The sequence below is a fragment of the Papio anubis genome, chromosome 17 (genome assembly GCF_008728515.1).
Source record: "Papio anubis isolate 15944 chromosome 17, Panubis1.0, whole genome shotgun sequence".
Lineage (NCBI taxonomy): Eukaryota > Metazoa > Chordata > Mammalia > Primates > Cercopithecidae > Papio > Papio anubis.
Genome location: NC_044992.1, coordinates 37,821,381 through 37,842,826, shown reverse-complemented (window position 1 = coordinate 37,842,826; position 21,446 = coordinate 37,821,381). Strand labels below are relative to the sequence as shown.

The 21,446-nt window shown below is 40.3% G+C and overlaps 1 long non-coding RNA gene across 1 annotated transcript in view; it reads right to left on the bottom strand.

Annotated features, from left to right (window-relative positions):
- LOC103878777 overlaps window positions 1-17,694 on the bottom strand; it is a 276,069-nt gene extending 258,375 nt beyond the window's left edge. The window contains exons 1-2 of the long non-coding RNA XR_002518095.2: window positions 17,547-17,694; window positions 14,847-14,941 (exon numbers count right to left, since the gene is read on the bottom strand). This is a non-coding gene — a long non-coding RNA (uncharacterized LOC103878777). The remainder of the gene's footprint in view (window positions 1-14,846; window positions 14,942-17,546) is intronic.
- Between the last annotated feature and the right edge of the window lie 3,752 nt (window positions 17,695-21,446).

The following is a 21,446-nucleotide window of genomic DNA, read 5'->3' as shown; positions in this document are numbered from 1 at the left end:
GATTTCTTTCTCTTTATTTTTCCTTTTCTTTTCTTTCTTTCTTTTTTTTTTTTTTTATGAGACAGGGTCTCACTCTGTGCCCCAGTTTAGAGTGCAGTTTAGAGTGATCTTGCCTCACTGCCCCCTCGAACTCCTGGGCTCAAGTAATCCTCCCACCTCAGCCTCCCAGCATTTGCTGATTTCTAATAAATGAAATTTGCATTTACTAATACACCCACCAAGGCTGCTTTCAAGGTACCAACGTGACATCAATCAGCTCACAAGATTCCTAAAAACATAGCAATTAGATCTTGTGGACCAGCAGGAATCAGTCTCAGCACACCATGGCATGTAGCACTGATTAACCATACTCTGACCTAAACAGATCAATAAATTCATAGAAGCCACCAGTTCACTGGCAGATGTATCTTTCCACCTCTGGAAAGGGGAAACAATTCAATTCAGCAAGCATTTATTTAGTGCCTACTAAATGACAGGTATTGGGGTTGTCAATATGATAATAAAAAGATATTTTCCCATCCTCGAGACGTTAAGGAAGATAGAGCAACTCAAGAGTGAAGATAATATGAGATGTACTATAATAGAAACATTAATTCATTGTTTCACAATTGTTTATAGATCTCATACTAAGTTTAATTGAGAAAACGACAAAAAACAAACAAAAATAAAATTGAGTTATGATAAATGCTGTGAAAGAAACAAAGAGGACTCAAATAGACAATGAGAGATAAACTTTTAAAGTAAGTACATTTCCCAAACTTGAAATGTGTTACTGATTTGTTATTAATTTAATTGTTTTAAAATTTTAATTTGCAATCCATTTATTTTTAATTATTTATTTATTTTTGTTCTTGAGACAGGGCCTCACTCTGTCACCCAGGCTGGAGTACGGTGATGTCATCACTGCAGCCTTGACTTCCCAGGCTCAGGTGATCCTCCCACCTCAGCCTCCCAAGTAGCTGCGACTACAGGCATGCACCACAACACCCAGCTAATTTTTTGTATTTTTTTGTAGAGATGGGGTTTCACCATGTTGTCAGAGCTGGTCTCAAACTCTTTGGGCTCAGCCGGGCAGGTGGCTCATGCCTGTAATACCAGCACTTTGGGAGACTGAGGTGGGTGGATTCACCTGAGCTGAGGAGTTTGAGCCCAGCCTGACGAATACGGTGAAACCCCATCTCTACTAAAAACACAAAAATTAACCAGGCGTGGTGGTATGCACCTGAAGTCCTAGCTACTCAGGAGGCTGAGACAGGAAAATTGCTTGAACCTGGGAGGTGGAGGTTGCAGTGAGCCGAGACTGCCCCACTGCACACCAGCCTGGGCAACAGAGCAAGACTCCATCTCGATAAAACACACACACACATACACACACAAACTCCTTGGGTTCAAGTGATCTGTTTGCTTCACCTTCTCAAAGTGTTGAGATTACAGGCATTAGCCACTATGCCTACCCTGAAATCCATCTATAAATTACTTTTATTATTATATGTATAATTATTCATTATTATTTTTACTTATTTTAAGTAAAAGCACAGCTCTTCTGCTGCACTGTCAATTTTACACAATTACTTCTCTCATCTCTTTAAAGGACTTGTTTCTAATGCCCAAATACAAGAACCATTAATCCAGAGGAGCAATGAACTGGATCCAATCAAACTTAGCTCTCAAAAGAAGGAAACTGAGCTAAGGAATGCAAGAGAGGTAAAAGGAGGACTCTTGGCCCTCACCAGTAGTTGAAAAAGCTCACCAGCAGTTGAGTTTAAGTGTGCTCAATGTTGTCTTTGCTTCATTCATGTATTAAATATTTAGGAGCCCTTCCTCAATCATTCAGTGTTTATTTATTGAGCATGTGCTCTGTGTCAGGCATTTTTCTCAGTTGCTGAGGCTACAGTGGTGAGTCAAACAGATAAAACCCATTGTCTCATGGAGCTTACTTAAAATGACCAAATAATGAAGAAAAATAAGACGGTGATAAGTGCTGTGCAGAATATTATAATAGAGTGATTTGATAAAGACAGTGATATGGTTTGGCTATGTACCCACCCAATTCTCATCTTGAATTCCCATGGTGTTGTACGAGGGGCCCAGTGGGAGGTAATTAAATCATGGGGGTAGGTTTTTCCTGTGCTGTTCTTGGGATAGTAAGTCTCACGGGATCTGATGGTGAGATCTTATTATAAGGGGGAGTTTTCCTCCACAAGCTCTCTTTGCCTGTCGCCATCCACATAAAATGTGACTTGCTCCTCCTTGCCTTTGCTATGATTGTGAGACCTCCCCAGCCATGTAAAACTGTTAAGTCCAATTAAACCTCTTTCTTTCTTAAATTGTCCAGTCTTGAGTATGTCTTTATCAGCAGTGTGAAAACGGACTAATACAGTAAATTGGTACCAGTAGAGTGGAGCGCTGCTGAAAAGCTACCCGAAAATATGGAAGCGACTTTGGAACTGGGTCACACGCAGAGGCTGGAACAGTTTAGAGGGCTCAGAAGAAGACAGGGAAATGTAAGAAAGTTTGGAACTTCCTGGAGACTTGTTAAAGGGCTTTGATCAAAAGCCTGATAGTGATATGGACAAATAGGTCCAGGCTGAGGTGGTCTCAGATGGAGATGAGAAACTTGTTGGGAACTGGAGCAAAGGTGACTCTTGTTATGTTTTAGCAAAGAGACTGGAAGCATTTTGCTCATGCCCTAGAGATTTGTGGAGATTTGTGAACTGGAGAGAGATGATTTAGGGTATCTAGTGGAAGAAATTTCTAAGCAGCAAAGCATTAAAGAGGTGACTTGGGTGCTATTAAAGGCATTCAGTTTTATAAAGGAAGCAGAACATAAAAGTTTGGGAAATTTATAGCCTGACAATGTGATAGAAAAGGAAAACCCAGCCGAGCACGGTGGCTCAAGCCTGTAATCCCAGCACTTTGGGAGGCCGAAGTGGGCAGATCACGAAGTCAGGAGATCGAGACCATCCTGGCTAACATGGTGAAACCCTGTCTCTACTAAAAATACAAAAAAAAAGAAATTAGCCGGGCGTGGTGGCAGGCACCTGTAGTCCCAGCTACTCCGGAGGCTGAGGCAGGAGAATGGCATGAACCTGGGAAGCGGAGCTTGCAGTGAGCCGAGATCACGCCACTGCACTCCAGAGGGAGACACGGTCTCAAAAAAAAAAAAAAAAAAAAAAAAAACCGGTTTTCTGAGGAGAAATTGAAGCCACCTGCAGAAATTTGCATAAGTAACAAGGAGCCGAATATTAATCTCCAGCACAATGGGGAAATTGTGTCAGAGGTCTTCAAGGCAGCCTCTCCCATCACAGGCCCTAAGGCCTACGAGAAAATGGTTTCGTGGGCCAGGGCCAGAGTCTCCATGCTGTGTGTAGTCTATGGACTTGGTGCCCTGTGTCCCACCCACTCCAGCAATGACTAAAAGGGGCCAAGGTACAGCTCAGGCTGTTGCTTCAGAGCATGGAAGCCCCAAGCCTTGGCAGCTTCCATGTGGTGTTGAGCATGAGTGTGCATAGAAGTCACAAACTGCGATTTGGGAACCTCTGCCTAGATTTCAGAATATATACGGCAACGCCTGGATGCCCAGGCAAAAGTTTTCTTCAGGGGTGGGGCTCTCATGGAGAACCTCTGCTAGGGCAGTGTGGAAGGGAAATGTGAGGTTGGAGCCTCCACACAGAGTCCCTACTGGGGCACTGCCTAGTGGAGCTGTGAGAAGAGGGCCACCATCCTCCAGACCCCAGAATGGTAGATCTACTGACAGCATGCACTGTGCACCTGGAAAAGCCACAGACATTCAATGCCAGCCCATGAGAGCAGCCAGGAGGAAGGCTGTACCCTGCAAAGCCACAGGAGCAGAGCTGCCCAAGACCATGGGAACCCACCTCCTGCATCAGTGTGACCTGAATGTGAGACCTGCAAAGAAGGTCATTTGGAACTTTAAGATTTGACTGCCCTGCTGGATTTTGGACTTGCATGGGGCCTGCAGTCCTTTTCTTTTGGCCAATGTCTCCCATTTGGAATGGCTATATTAACCCAATGCCTGTACCCCAATTGTATCTAGGAAGTAATTAACTTGATTTTGATTTTACAGGCTCATAGGCGGAAGGGACTTATCTTGTCTCTGATGAGAGTTTGGACTGTGGACTTTCGAGTTAATGCAGAAATGAGTTAAGACTTTGGGGGAAAGCTGGGAAAGTATGATTGGTTTTGAAATGTGAGGACATGAGATTTGGGAGGACCAGGAGCAGAATGATATGATTTGGCTCTGTCTCCACACAAATCTCATCTTGAATTTCCATATGTTGTGGGAGGGACCCAGTGGGAGGTAATTGAATCATGGGGGCAGGTCGTTCCCATGCTGTTCTTGTGATAGTAAGTCTCACGAAATCTGATGGTTATTATGAGGGAGTTTTCCTGCACAAGCTCTCTCTTTTCCTGCCACCATCAACAGAAGATGTGACTTGTGCCTCCTTGCCTTCCACCATGATTGTGAGGCTTCCCCTATCACCCACCCCATGGAACTGTAGGTCCAATTAAACCTCTTTCTTTTGTAAATTGCCCAGCCTCAGGTATGTCTTTATCAGCACCAAAATGACTAATACAGACAGTTTGGGGAGTCCTTCAGATTGGGTGGTGAGGGAGGGCCTCTCTGTGTTAGTGACTTAAATTAAGATTTCAATAACAAGAAAGAACCATCAGTCCCAAAATCAAGATTGGAAAAAGAGTATTCCAGAAAGACTGAATGTTAATATAAAAGTTCTAATTTAACCTGGTAGTGGCATGTGTCTGTAGTCCTAGCTACACAGGAGGCTGAAGCAGGAGTATTGCTTGAACCTAGGAGGTTGAAGTTACAGTGAGCTATGATCACGCTACTGCACTCCAGCCTGAGCAACAGAGTGATACCCTGTCTCTAAAAAAATTAAAAAATTAAAATTAAAAAAAGAGTTCTAATTATGGGGAAAGAAGGCCCAGAGTAGATAGAGCATAGAAAAAGAGAAGAAAGTTAATAGGGGCTTAGATAAGAGGTAGGCAAGGGCAGGTTGTATGGAGTACTGCTTTACAAAGTTTGGTCCCCAAACCAGCAACACCCACATCACCTGGGAACTTGTTAGAAATGTAAATTCTCTACCGACTCTCCATGTTTACCAAATCAGAAACTGTGGGGTAGTGCCCAGCAAGAAAATGTACCAACAAAAGTTTTAATAGGCCTTCCAGTGACTACGGTGCATGCACAAGCTTAAGAACCACTAGTATAAAATTTCATAGATCAAGACAGATATTTTGAATGTTAGTCTAAACTGTGGAGTCAAAGCCATTGATAGGTTTAAGTCATGGGGAGAAGATGTATGACATCACTAGATTTGTGTTTTTACAAGTTTACTCTACTTTGGAAAAAGTGGAATGTAGAGAAGCAAGAATTGGAGCAGGGCAATGAGTTGAAAGACTTTTTCAGGCTAGAAATTAGGGTATCTTAGATTAAGGTACCAGGGATGGAGACAAAGTGAAATGAATAGATTTAGGATACATCTTGGGAATCCACAAGATTCACTGAGTGGCAGGCAAAAGAAAGTGAGAGATCAAGGCCTAGGTTTGGGTCCCAGGCATCAAGGTACACTGTGATGTCACTGGGGAAGTGAAGAAGATTGGAGAAGGAGGATATTTGGGGGTGAAATCAGGAATTCTCTTTCAGTTATGTTGTGTTTGACATGGCTAATAGATTTATATGGCTGTGTCAGGCAGTTTGATGGAAAAGTCAGGAGTTCCAAGAAAATGTACCAAAAAAAGTATGTTTTTGGATTCACCTTTACATAGACTGTATATCTTATCCAAACCCATGGGAAGAGATGAGATCACCTGAGGAGAGGATGTGAATAAAGAAGAAAAGAGCACCCAGAACAGAGCCCTGGGGCATCCAATATTTACTGATCTGACTGAGGGGCAGAACCATTGAAGAAAGTGCAATGTGTGAGATTAGGAGGACACTAAAGCAACTAAGCGTTTGGGGTCATGGAATCAAGTGGAAAGAATCTTTCAAAAAGGAAGCATCGGCTTTGTTGAATGCTGCAGAGGAATCAATAACACAAGACAAAGCAATGGGCCCTCCTGGATCATTGGTGATTGTGATGAGAGAAGATCATGATGAGAGATGCAGTGAAATAAACCACTTAGAACATGTTCAGGAGAAAATGTAAGGCTTAAGGAAGTAGAAAAAGCAAAAATAAATAAATAAATAAATAAACAACTTGTAAAGGATGACAGAGAAATGAGAAGAAATTGGAAGTCCATTTGGGGTTAAGGCACTTTCCAGTCACTGTATAAGAGAGACAATACAGACTCAGAGAGCTTTATCATACAAGAGAGAAGGCAGGAAGGGAGCAAATAATACCCCCAAATCCAACCAATCACAATTTTAGTAAATATATAGGACAGAGTAGCATTCAATGAGCATCTACAATGGGTAAGCAACTATGGAGATTTACAAAGAGTAATCAAAATGGAAAAAATGAATGCACATTTAGGTAATTAAAATAAAAGCCAGTGTGTGTTAACTCTATAGCTTAGGTACAAAGTGCTTTGCAATCAAAAAGAAGAAAGGGATCTACTCTTGTTTGAACTTAAATCTTCAAGAAATCGGATAGAGAAAAACTAGCTTCTAATATAGAGGGGCTAGTTCACTAGAGACTAATTAAGGGAACAGTGAATCAGTAAAACTGGAAATATCATATTTCATTCCAATTACATTCCAGAGAATAATGCCTAATACTGTATAATCTCTGACTTTTAAAATAATGTTGTATGTTTTATTCTCCATATTAATGGAAAATAGAAGGTTTGAAGACCTACATAGAGAGATAGACACTGAGAAAATATGAGATTAAGTCTACAAGGAAGAATAAACTTATTAAGCACTTATTAATCTATTACATGTCAATCTTTGTTGTGATAGTTTCACCCCTATTGTCTCATCAAGCCCTTGGTCAACCTCGACTGGACACTTTCATTTTATTGGGAAACATTCAGTCCTTGCATGGTCATTGTAGAGAAAATTACATTTAGTTTCTTCTAAGGATGTCTCAAAAATTTATCTCCTCTTCAAACAAATGAGTAATAAATTATTTTCCTTCTCTCTATATTAATTAATTGGGCATTAATTGGGCAACTATTATTTGCAAGAATCTTAATTGGAAGAAAAAAGAGGTTTTTTTGTTTGTTTGTTTTTGTTTTTGTTTTTTTCCACTCAAAGGATTTCCAAACAATGAGAGAGAGACTACAGAAGGTCATCTTGTATCGTGGTTTCCAAATCTGGCTGTACAACTAAATCCTGGGGAAAGCTTTTTGAAAACACAGATTCCCAGACTTTACTCCCAGAAATTCTGATTCTGCTCATCTGATGTGCAGGTAAGAAGCTGTGGTGCTTGGGAGGCTGAGGCGAGTGGATCACCTGAGGTCAAGAGTTCAAGACCAGCCTGAGCAACATGGTGAAACCCCATCTCTACTAACAATACAAAAATTGGTTGGGTGTGGTGGCACGTGCCTGTAATCCCAGCTACACGTGAGGCTGAGGCAGGAGAATCACTTGAGCCTGGGAAGCGAGGTTGCAGTGAGCCGAGATTGAGCCATTGTACTCCAACCTGGGCAACAGAGCAAGACTCCGTCTCAAAAAAAAAAAAAAAAAAAGCTGTGGCTGTGGTGTTTAATAGATCCTCAGGTGATTCTGGTATGCAGCCAGTTGTGGAAAGCACAACTCTGAAACAGGCAGTTCTCTTGTAATTTATGTTTTTATAACATGACTATTATAAAATTGAGAAATTAGGGAACACTATTTGTATTGCAAGGACAAGTATTGGTTGTAAAGGGATGGCCAACAACTAGCAATGTGAGTAAAGAGAAAAATTTCTGTCATCCACATAGTGTAGTAAGAATGCTTTTGCTGGCCGATTGTAGCTACTTTGCGAGGCTCTGAGCTTCATTTTGCAATAACAAGAGATATAACAAGTCAACAAAAAAGAGTGTACAAGATGTTCCAATAATGAGGGTGCTGGTGGTTAAAGGAGAAAAAAGCCACTTCACTTCAGACAATTAAATGCTGGGTCAGCTCAGTGATGTTTGAAGATTATAACTACGTGTTTAGCCTATGGAAACACTCTCATTATTAAAAAATTTTTAGGGAAAATAACATCCGTTTTATTTATTTATTTTTGAGACAGAGTCTTGCTCTGTCACCCAGGCTGGAGTGCACTGGCGTGATCTCGGCTCACTGCAACCTCTGCCTCCCAGGATGAAGTGATTCTTGTGCCTCAGCCTCCTGAGTAGCTGGGACTACAGGTGTGCGCCACCACGCCTGGCTAATTTTTGTAATTTTTGTAGATATGGGGTTTTGCCATGTTGGCCAGGCTGGTCTCAAATTCCTGACCTCAAGTGATCCACTTGCCTCGGTCACCCAAAGTGCCAGGATTACAGGTGTAAGCCACCACACTCAGCTGATTTTATACAATTTGAAGACAGTCATATGCTACATAATGATGTTTTGGTCAATGAATGACCACATACAGAGCAGTGGTCCCATAAGATTATAATGGAGCTGAAAATTCCTATCACCTAATGACAATTACATACAGCCCATAACACTTGATAATGATAATACACAACTATGTTACTGGTTTATGTATTTGCTATACTATCCTTTATATCATTACTTTACAGTGTACTCTTACTTATTTAAAAAAAAATTAACTGTTAAACAGCCTCTGGCAGGTCCTTATGAGTTATTCCAGAAAAAGGCATTGTTATAGGAGATGACAACTCCATGTATGTTATTTTCCCTGAAGACCTTCCAGGGGACAAGATGGGGAGGTGGAAAACACTGATATTGATGATCCTGACCCTGTGTAGGCCTAGGCTGAAGTATTTGTTTGTGTCTTTGTTTTTAACAAAAACATTTAAAAAGTAAAATAAGGAAAAATGTTAAGAATAGAAAAGACCTTACAGTCTGGGTATGATGGCTCAAGCCTATCATCCCAGTACTTTGGGAGGCTGAGGGGGGCAGATTGCTTGAGGCCAGGAGTTCTAGATTAGCCTGAGCAACATGATGAAACCCTGTCTCTATAAATAAAATACAAAGTTAGCCATAGTGGTGTGTGCCTGTAGTCCCAGCTACTTGGGGAGGCTGAGGTGGGAGGAACAATTGAGCCTGAGAGGTCGAGGCTGCAGTGAGGCAAGATTGTGCCACTGCACTCCAGCATAAGCAACCAAGCAAGACCCTGTCTTGAGACAGAGAGAGAAAAAAAGGAAAGAAGGAAGGGGGAGGGGAAGGGAGGGGAGGGGAGGGGAGGGAAGGGAAGGGAAGGGCTGTTCAAAAAGAAAAAAGCTTATAGAAGAAGAATATAAAGAAATATTTTTGTACAGATGTTCAATATGCTTGTGTTTAAAGCTAAATGTTATTACAAAGGAGACAAAATGTTAAAACAAATTTAAAAGTTTATGAAGTAAAAAAGTTATCATAAGCCGAAGTTATTTTACTACTGAATAAAAAATTAAAATACATTTAGTGTAGCCTAAGTGTTTTTACAGTTTACAGTAGTGCACAATAATGCCCTAGACTTTCACATTGACTCACCACTCTCTCTGTCTCACTCAGCGCAACTTCCAGTCCTGCAAGCTCTATTCATAGTTAGTGTCTTATGCAGGTGTAGCAGTTTTTATCTTTTATATTGTATTTTTACTGTACCTTTTCCATGTTTAAATATGTTTAGATATGCAAATACCATCGTGTTCTACTAGCCTACAGTACAGTAACATGCCATGCAGATTTGCAACCTGGGAGCAATAGGCTATCAAATAGACTGGGTGTGTCATCGGCTGGACCATGTAGGTTTGTGTAAGTACACTCTATGATGTTCAGATAACCAAGAACATAATCTCCCAATGACACATTTCTCAGAACATATTTCCATTGTCAAGTGACGCTCCACTGTAGTTGTTTTGGTAACTCTTTTAAAAAATACTGGGTATATACCCAAAGGATTATAAATTATGCTGCTCTAAAGACACATGCACACGTATGTTTATTGCAGCACTATTCACAATAGCAAAGACTTGGAATCAACCCAAATGTCCATCAGTGACAGATTGGATTAAGAAAATGTGGCACATATACACCATGGAATACTATGCAGCCATAAAAAAGGATGAGTTTGTGTCCTTTGTAGGGACATGGATGCAGCTGGAATCCATCATTCTTAGCAAACTATCACAAGAACAGAAAACCAAACACCGCATGTTCTCACTCATAGGTGGGAACTGAACAATGAGATCACTTGGACTCGGGAAGGGGAACATCACACACCGGGGCCTATCATGGGGAGGGGGGAGGGGGGAGGGATTGCATTGGGAGTTATACCTGATGTAAATGACGAGTTGATGGGTGCAGCACACCAACAAGGCACAAGTATACATATGTAACAAACCTGCACGTTATGCACATGTACCCTACAACTTACAGTATAATAATAATAAATAAAAAAAAAAAAAAAAAAAGAAAAAGAACACAGGAAACATTTTTAATTTTATTTTAAAATATTTAATTGAAAAAATTGTATTTTTCAAAAAAAAAAAAAAATAACACCATGTTTCTGTAAGGAAAAGTAAAATTTAGAATTTAGTTGTTTTGGTAACTCTTCTTAAAAATAACGCCATGTTTCTGTAATGAAAAGCAATATTTAGAAGTAGAATAGACTACATTCTCTGTCCATGAATAGATATCATAGTAAATATGCAAGTGTGTGCTGGAAGTAAACACAAGGGGCACCTAATTGGAGGGTCTTAAAAGACAGGGAAGAATTATGCTGAAAAGGTAGGAGGCCTACTTAACTTCTTCCTACTACTTATTACGTTTGTAATAACTTATTGTAATGACACTACTTACTACGTTTGTTTACCTTTTCCTTTTAGGTGTTAAAGAGATCTTCCATTCTCTTTGTTTATTCTACAGTCTCACCACTCTGCTAATTAGGAAGTTCTCAAAGGCTCTAAGTTGTTTTCTCTGTAATTCCAATTCATTCCTAAGAGGATGCTTTTGTTGACAGAAAGAAATCCTGCCTTATAATCTCAACATTTGGGTTGTTTGATTTCCAAACAGAGGCAGGTATTGACCCCTATGGGCAACTCAAGGCTCCTTTCTTCTCCCCATCCTGCTTTTGCTCCTGCCCAGGGATGAGTTAGGGTGAGGAGGAAAATGCTTCAGCCTTCAAGGGGCAGGAGTGCTGGATGACAGACCTAGTTGGCAGGTTGTGCTGTGAAGGGTAGAAGTTTTAACATGTGATAAAATGCCATCTTATTTGCACGGATTTTTCTCCTCTTTCTGTAGGGTTCCTTCAACCACCAGATACAGCTAGGGCTGCTTCCAAATGAGAAGAGGCTGACCAGCTCTGTCACTTCCGATGTCCCCGTTCCCAGGGCTAGGCCAGGGCACAGTCAGGGCACGGATATCTTTGAACTGGGGTAAAGGGGCTTTTTTGCACTCCAGCTCTCTTGGAATGGCTGCTTCTCTGAACAATGGGACAAAGTTCCAAAATTGGAAGTGCACTTAGGAGGAAAAAGTGGTCATTTTCCCCAGCTTTGGTTCTAGCCTCTTAATTAAGGCTAAAAAGAATTCTCCATAATTCAAATTCTTTCTAAAGTTTTGCAGAGGCATGTATCGATTAATGACAAGGAAAAGTTCTGAGAAATGTATCATTAGGTGATTTCATCATCATTGTGCAAACACCACACAGTGTACTTAACACAAACCTAAACAGTTTAGGCTACTATATACCTAGGCTAGATGGTATAGCCTGTTGCTCCTTGGCTACAAACCTACACAACATGTTACTCTACTGAATACTATAGGCAACTGGAACACAATGGTAAGTATTTGTATACCTAAACATATTTAAACATAGAAAAGGTACAGTAAAAATGCGGTATAAGATATTAAAAAATGCTACACCCGTATGGGGCACCTACCATGAATGGAGCTTGCAGGACTGGAAGTTGCTCTGGGTGAGTTAGGGAGTGAGTGGTGAGTGAATGTTAAAGCCTAGGACATTACTGTACACCACTGTAGACTATGGAAACACTGTACACTTAGGCTACACTGAATGTATTTTAAATATTTAATAATAAATTAACTTTAGCTTACTATAATGTTTTTACTTTATGTGACGGTTAATACTGAGTGTCAACTTTATTGGATTGCAGGATGCAAAGTGTTGATCCTGGGTGTGTCTGTGAGCGTGTTGCCAAAGGAGATTAACATCTGAGTTAGTGGGCTGGGGAAGGCAGATCCAGTTATTCTGGTGGACACCATCTAATCAGCTGCTAGCCAATATAAAGGAGGCAGAAAAATGTGAAAAGGCGAGACTGGCCTCGCCTTCCAGCCTACATCTTTTTCCCACCTTTTTCTGGATGCTTCCTGGCCTCAAACATCAGACTCCAAGTTCTTCAGTTTTGAGACTGGGACTGGCTCTCCTTGCTCCTCGAGCTTGCCTTGTGGGACCTTGTGATCATGTAAGTTAATACTTAATAAACTCCCCTTTATATACATATGTATATAAAATATATATGTATAATATAAAAATTTATAATATATATGTATTTATATATTATATAATATATGTATTATATACATATATAAATTATATATAAATATATAATATATATAAATTTATAATATATATGTATTTATATATTACATAATATATGTATTATATACATATATAAATTATATATAAATATATAATTTGTCTTCCTATATAATTTGTCACTGTCTTCCACCTCTACATCTTATCCCACTGTCTTCAGGGACAGTAGCATGCATGGAGCTGTCATCTCCTGTGATAACAATGCCTTCTCCTGAAGGACTTGCCTGAGGCTGTTTTACAGTTAACTTTTTTTAATAGGTAGAAGAAATATACTCTAAAATAATGATAAAAAGCATAGTAAATACATAAACCAGTAACATAATTATTTAGTATTATCAGTAGTATGAACTGTGCATAATTGTATTGCTATATTTTTATACACATAGCAGAGCAGTAAGTTTGTTTACACCAGTGTCACCACAAACACATGAATTACGCTTTGCATTACAATGTCAGGACAGCTATCATGTCACTAGGTGATATGAATTTTTCAGCTCCATTATAATCTTATGGGACCACCATCGGATATGCCACCTGTTATTGACCTTAGCGTTCTTATGTGTTGCATGACTATAATGAGGTTTGAGGACAAACCCTGCTAGAAATAAACTGTTTATTCGTTTTTGCCAGCATTGTGTTTATATCATCCCATGGGACTTTGCTCAAGTTTTTCCAGGTGACCCAGGAAATGGGTCACCTGATCCCATGGGTCACCTGATCCCATCCTCATTCATTCTATTAATGACATCCCTTCCCACCTCAATAGAAAATGCAAGCCCAAACTGAGTCAGTGTTTGCAGCCTCGGTGTCTTTCCTTTTAAAAATGCGTTCTAGGTAGCTAAACATATTCTGGTTGTGCTCCCCACTTTCAAGTGGCAAGTTTTTTTGTGAGTGAATTACTAAGAGTCTTCAGGACTTCCTACCCAGCACTTGCCTTTTAATTTGCTATGACCAACCTACGACACCTGTCAACTCTTCCAATGGATTAATAGATCTGTAATTAAAATCCAACAGAGAGCCCCCAAAATTAATTAGGACATGAAACAGCCATGTAAGCAGCATGGAGCACAGCTCTGTATAAAGAAAAGACAAGCTTCATGTAAAACAAGTGTATACCCCAGGCAGGCCTCTGTCCGTCTCTCATCAGCTGGCCCCTGAACTGCCTGTTTCTGATCTGTAACCTCATTGTGAAAGTGCCTAATAGAGGGCAGCCACACAGTGGGTAGCAATACAACGCAGTGACTGCTTGACTTTTTACTTGAAATATAATCCTCAGGGGAGCCTATTTCTTCTACTTACAGAAAAAAGGAAACTTTAGAGAGATCAAATATCTCATTGCTCACACCTAGGTTTTCCCTTCAGATCTCCATGCTCTGTGGATGAAGGCTTCCTTTAAGTTTTCTGGAGTCTGAGCTTATGGACATAATGTCATGAAAGCAGGATAGTGCTGCATATGTATCTGCTTCTTACTGTGAGACCTTGGGCAAGTTATCAATACTCTGTGCCTCAGTGACTAGCACATGGCAAGTGCGCAAATGCCAGGTGTATTATTAACGCTGATTGGCCTCTAACAGAAAGGTAACGGTAGTGATGTCTATTTTCTCCTGTTCTCAAGGGGTTATACCTAGGGGATCCATATTAACTTTAATGTACATCCAGATTTATAAAAAATGGTTTCTGAAAGCAAGTTGCCATGTTTTATGCAACATTTGGCAATTAACTGTTTTTCTAGTTGTTGTTGTTGTTTGTTTGTTTGTTTTTTAATAATGAGGCGAGGTGCAGTGGCTCACACCTGTAATCCCAGCACTTTGGGAGGCTGAGGCTGGTGGATCACCTGAGGTCAGGAGTTCAAGACCAGCCTGGCCAACATGGCGAAACCTTATCTCTACTAAAACTTAGCTGGGCGTGGTGGTGCAGCCTGTAATCCCAGCTACTCAGGAGGCTGAGGCAGGAGAATCACTTCAACCTCGGATGCGGAGGTTGCAGTGAGCCGAGATTGCACCACCGCGTTCCAGACTGGGTAACAGAGTTAGACACCATCTAAAAAAACAGAGCCAGAAGTAAAATGTCCTTCAACATACCTGTGAAAGGAGATGTATTAACACATCCAAGAATTCACTCCTTCAGTGATAAAATATCTTTCTACCCTGAATAGCTACAAAATTGTACCTTTTTTTCTCGTACGGTAGAAGAAGAGAATGGAAATTTCCTCCAAAATCGAAGTTGTCTTAAGATTGGCAGCCAGAGCAGGAGACCATAAAACACTGTCAGAGATGACAAGGGTTGAATTAAGTTCCAGGGACTGCTAAGAGCAATGTGAAGGACTCATCTCTGGTCAGGGATAACTGGGCATAAAAGCATATTGATTAATAATGTAACCTTCCTTTAAACCTTTTCCCAGGCAGTCCAGAAACCTTCACTGCACTCAGGTGAGAAACATGAAAAGGTTTTCCTCAAGATTTTCAATAGAAGCAACAACTGGAATAAACCAGACTTGTCATGGAACGATTTTTACCATATGGGGCCCTGATGCCTCACTGAGCAGGACGGTCAGGCCTGAGGTGGGTACACAGCCATGCTTCCTACTCATCAAATGCCCCCAGAGAAAGTGGCTGTGCATTTTCAAGAAAAAAATGACTTAGGCTTACTCAATCCATTCAGAGACTAGGCAGAAAGTATAAAACAAATGATTCAGAAATCTCCCAACATAGCCAATATTTGCTGATAAATATTTGATACACACCTCCAGTTCCCAACCTACAGAAAGAATGCCACCTAGGCTCTTTGGAGTTGTTGGAAATAGATATTCATTGAGGTTACGCTAGCAATGGGAAATCAGCTATTAGGCTACATGTGGAAATAAGAACAACATAACTCCTCCAGGAACCCAGGGATGGCTAGACTGAAGCTGGAATGCAGATTAATTGTGGTAAGATTTTTTTAGGACACACAATTCTCAAGACCCACAACCCCCACCAATGTGAATTTTCTCAAATTCTCTAGTCTCAATCCTATTAACTAACTACCCCACCCTCTAGTTGGTTATCTTTTTAAAATATTTTCATTTTACTTTACTGATCGCTTCCGATTACCCTTGGCTCCTGATGCTGCTGATCCTACTAACAACTGCTCTGTCTGTCCATCTGTCTGCCTATCTAGAGACACCAATTGTTACAAAGATCTCATACAAGGTTCTTGCCAGGGCAACATATTGGGACTGGCTAACAGATTTGTCACCCTTATTTTGGATGCCCCCTCCTAATCGAATCAGCCAAAATGCTGGGGTTGAATGATTCAGCACAGGGATTTTCGAAGTATGACCTGCAGGGCAAATCTGACCTGCCATCTATGTTTGTACATTCATTAGCTTATGTATTGTCTATGACTGCTTTTGTGCTATGATGGCAGGCAGAGTTGACTAGATGCCAGCAGAGCTTAAAATATTTACTACCTGGCCTCTTACAGACAATATTTGCTGATTCCTGGTTGAGAATACAGACAAGTGTTCAGTGTAAGAAAGTGCACAGGAAAGGAACTGTTAACAGGTTTTCTTAAGAAGGGCTCAAGAGTATAGAAGATATTCTGAGGCCAAAGATCTCAGGGAAACTGCAGGGTGGCCTTCTTGGGTCCATATACATGCCATACACTAAATAAACAGGTACACATACAAGTATATACTTGTATGTAAGTATGATTTTAAGTGAATAAGATGACTTTAAGTGAATAAGATATAAATTAATTAATTTAAAAGTGAAACTGATTCTGTACTATCTCTTTAATAACTTTTTTTTACATGATTCAGAATGCACCTCTAATCACGATGCAAACCTCTGATACAGCAATATCAAAACTGTACATGACCTGTTTTGCATTCCTATTTAGCCCTGGAATGCAACCAATGCTATTGTTGTTGTTCTTATGTTTTTGTAAGGAACATGGTAGGACATTCACTTTATAACTTGGGGCTAAGACTAATACAAAATACGATGATTTCTACCACTTTCATCCCTACTACTTTTGAAGCTCATCCTGATCTTTTTATGATTAAGAAACTTAATGAGGAAACATTGTATGATTACTAGGCTCGAGAACTTGAGGAAAAGTAAAATTTCTGCCCATCTGCATGAAGAATTAACTTTGTCCAGTGATTTATAACTTCTTCCTTAGTTGATTGTGAGCACTTGGGATGCAGATTGGATTTGTGCTTGTTCATATACCACTAATTCCTAGCATAGTGACTGGCGCATTTGGGGACTTCATTATATGTTTGTGGAATGAATGAGTGCATGCTGCCATATGTTCTCATTGCTCAGTTGGTAAAGCTAACACAGAAGGACTTTTAATTGTAAAGACATTAGGAACACCTTAGTAACTGCTCTCATCACTATAGAGATGGGCTAGCACTGAAAAGTAAAAGTTCTCTCTATAAAAGAGTGAGGCACAGAATGAGATTCAGACTGACTAGAGATCTCTTCTCCTACATTACAATGGTCATTACATTATTTGGTCATTACATTATTTGTGCTCAGGCCTACACTAACAGGCCTGGGTCTAACCCTATGCTGCCCAGATCTTTAATCCAGGACTCAATCCTCCATGCAAAGTTAGTTCCTAGTTTGTACTCCCATGATACTGTGTCCATATTTTTATTTACCACTTAGACTGAACTGCAATGATCTGCTTACTAGGAAGTTTCCCTCACTGGCTTAGGAGTTCATGTTGTGCCTCTGTATAAAATTCAATAATGTGTGATAAAGAAAGGAAGGAATAAATGATCTAATAAGGATGTAAAATATAAGTCACTATCCCCTTTTGTCTCCTTGACCATCTATGCTGATTGATCATGACATCCATCCTCATTAGACTTACCTTCAACCTCTCCCCTTTCTTAATGGTTTTGCCTCTCCAAACAGTCTCTAACAATATTTCAAACTTTGGGCCAGGTGCAGTGGCTCACGCCTGTAATTCCAGCACTTTGGGGGGCCGAGGAGGGTGGATCACTGGAGGTCAGGAGTTTGAGAGCAGCCTGGCAAACATGATGAAACCCCGTCTCCACTAAAACTAAAAAAAAAAAAAAAAAATCAGCCGGGTGTGGTGGTGCGTGCCTGTAATCCCAGCTACTTGGGAGGCTGGGGCAGGAGAATCTCTTGAACTCAGAGGCAGAGGTTGTAGTGAGCCAAGATTGTGCCACTGCACTTCAACCTGGGTAACAGAACAAGACTCCATCTCAAACAAAAATAAATAAATCACACACACACACACACACAAAGTTTGCATAACTATAGGTATGTATGTGTTATCAGAGATTCAAATCTCAGACATGGCCTTTGTGAAAGCATCCCCTCCTGCAGCCACCTAATTTCTAATACACGTCAGCCTTCCCAGACAGCTCCTTCCCCTGGATCCCCCATCTGCCTGCTAAATAAGTAATACCAGGTTTCACTGCCAATGTAAGACACTCAGGAAGTAAAAACAGCAGCATCAATGTGCTTCCTGGCAGCACAACTAGACTTCAGCAAATAAAACACCCTGAAAACAGCTGGCTGGGGTTCCCGGAGCCCTCCTCCCCCTCCAGTGAAACATTCTGTAGAATGTGGCTGCCCAGATAGGCCTTTGCGAGAATTTGATAAGTTAAACAAGGGTGCCCTCTCATGGTTAAAAAAACTACCTGTTATAAAATGTTTTCTATTTTTCAAACACGAGAAATCGAGGGCACCTCACTGAAATACCTGTGTAATACTTATCTTTTTAAAGCAGATAATTTAAAGTATGCTGCATTCAACTTCTAAGAAACAATGAATGAGAAGTAAAATTAGAAGTGAAAAAGTATATTCAAAATGTTAAAACTTGTTCTAGATTGAATTATCATCAACAAGAATTCACTGGCCGGGTGCAGTGGCTCATGCCTGTAATCCCAGCACTTTGGGAGGCCAAGGAGGGCAGATCTCCTGAGGTCAGGAGTTCAAGACCAGCCTGACCAAAAAGGTGAAACCCTGTCTCTACTAAAAAAACAAAACAAAACAAAAAAAGAATTCATTACTGATTCTAGAATTTAAGTAGATGAAATAATTGCCCAACCCTGATGAGCCAATAATAAAAAAAGAAACAAAAAATTGCTTAATACATGGGATTTCTGTCTTAGGTGATTTATTTTAGACTTTAGTTGGCTTACACAGCAGTAACACTGGTTCTGTTTATATATTAATTCATTTAGTAAATATCTGCAGGGAACATACTACAGAATCTCAACTACTATAAGATGTACATTTTTCCTCCATATTTTAAACATCTCTAATGCAGCCAGGCATGGTGGCTCACACCTGTAATCCCAACACTTTGTGACGCCGAGTTGGGCAGATCACCTGAGGTCAGGAGTTAGAGACCAGTCTGGCCAACACAGCGAAACTCCGTCTCTATTAAAAACACACACACACAAAATTAGCCAGTCATTCTGGTGGGCGCCTGTAATCCCTGTTACTCGGGAGGCTGAGGCAGGAGAATTGCTTGAACCTGGAAGGAGGAGTTTGTAGCGAGCCAAGATGGCACCACTGCACTCCAGCCTGGGCGACAAAGGAAAACTCTGTCTCCAAAATAAAAATAAAAATAAAAATAAAAATAAAAACCTCTCTAATGCATCGCACAACCTGTGGTATGTTATAATCTCTGTCAGCTAGGCAACACCAGAAATGCATACACAGTTGTCATTGCGTGGGTATGTGCAATCTGCTTGTCATTTCTGGTGGCTTATGGGACACTGTCGCCCTTGATATTTCAGTCCCAAATCTATTTAAGGACCATTTGGGGAAGAAAAACGAGTCCTGTTTGTTGTCTGGAAAAGCTTTCATTGATACTTTGTAGTAAGATAAAAAAAAGCACCACCATCAAAACTTAAAATGAGTGTCAATAGCTTAGAATAAAGTATTGGGAGACACAATAGCAGAGCTCTCTAAAGAAAAGCAGGGTCACCAGTGCTGATGGTGGCATAAAAAATGACAGGGTGGGGGAAAAACACACTGATGTCTGAGTCAAGGAGTGAGTCTGGAGAGTTGGATTCTGTATAGGAAGAAGAAATCTCTTTGCTAATTAATTAATTAATTATGAGATGGAGTTTTGCTCTTGTTTCCCAGGCTGGAATATCTTGGCATGATCTTGGCTCACTGCAACCTCTGCCTCCCAGGTTCAAGCGATTCTCCTGCCTCAGTCTCCCAGATAGCTGGGATTACAGGCACCCACCACCATGCCTGGCTAATTTTTGTGTTTTCAGTAGAGACATGGTTTCACCATGTTGACCAGGCTGATCTCAAACTTGTGACCTCAGGTGATCCACCGGCCTCAACCTCCCAAAGGGTAGGATTACAGATGTGGATTTATTTTGCTTACATTTTCTTTTTCACATATGCAAAAGAGTCATATATACAAAACATCAGGTCCAATAATTCTCAAAATGTTATTTAAATAAACACAAAATAAAAATTATAAGTAATAAGAAAGCAGTATCTCATAGTTTAACTGGCAGCTTTTTTTTCCTTTTGGTTGTCCCTAAAAAAAACAGTGCATCTTATCACAGAAAGAGTTTTAGATGTAATGAACTATAGAACATACGAGGCGGTGTTACAGTCACTGAGTAATGCAGTGATGAGCAAAATAGAACTTTCTGTGCCCTCCCCAAGCCAGAGAAGAAGACATCTATAAATACGCAAACAAATGAAGAAATGAGAGCATTTCAAATAGCAGTAAATGCTATGAAGACAATAACCCAGAAGAAGAGGATAAAGAGAGGTGGGGCGGGGGGCAAGGAGGCTTTAAATCAGCACTGAAGGTAGAATCAGGAGAAGTACATGGCAGTTGCACATCACACCATAGTAGGTAGGAGAAGAAATGCTTTCAAGGAGCAGGCAGAGGTCAACAGTGACAAATGGTGTTAGAAGAGAAAAGAAGGTGAGGTGAGAGGACTGTTCTTAATATCGGCAAGACGATGGCTTTTAAAAACGGTATTATAGCTGGACTAAAGTAGGTTATAGGACGATGGACCACCAAATCTGCATTTTTTGGGTAGATCTGCTTTAGGACCTGAGGGAAAGAGTTGGCCTGGAGGGCTGTGGCTGCAGCGCAATATAGAATCACAACGGTATATTTTGTGGATCAAGGGAGCAATACGAAGTCTTGCAAGGCCGGTAAACAAATAATTGCACAAAACAATTTCAGATTATTAACAGTGTTATAAAGGACATAACCAAGATGATATGATGGAAAATAGGGAAGAGAAGTCTACTTTAAGCTTTGGGTTTTAATAGGTATTGAACACCAAGGACATGCCAGGCATTTATTAAAAGCATTCAAATGTCAACTCATTTAATCTTGAGACCTACTTTTTGAGATATGTTCGATTAGTTCCATTGTTACACATAAAGAAACAAATGTTCTGAAATAGTGATTTGCCTGTCAAAGATCAATTAGCAAATGGTAGCCCTGGGATTAGAACCAAATTTGACATTGAAATTATATGTGTTTCCCTTGCTCTACACCCCTTTATTCAAGGCTTTCCTGCAAAACAAACCTCAAAGCAGCCAGCCTTTCACAACCCCTGCCACAAAAATCCCAGCTCATGGTCTCTTTTTAGAGCCCCATTCCTATGAGATCTTTTTCAATGGAATGGATCACCAAGTTGCACATTATTCATAACATGCTAACAGAAACCAAATGTGTAATTATACTGATGCTAGTAGGTACTGATAGATAAAGATCCCAAACAGCATCTTTTAAGTAGTG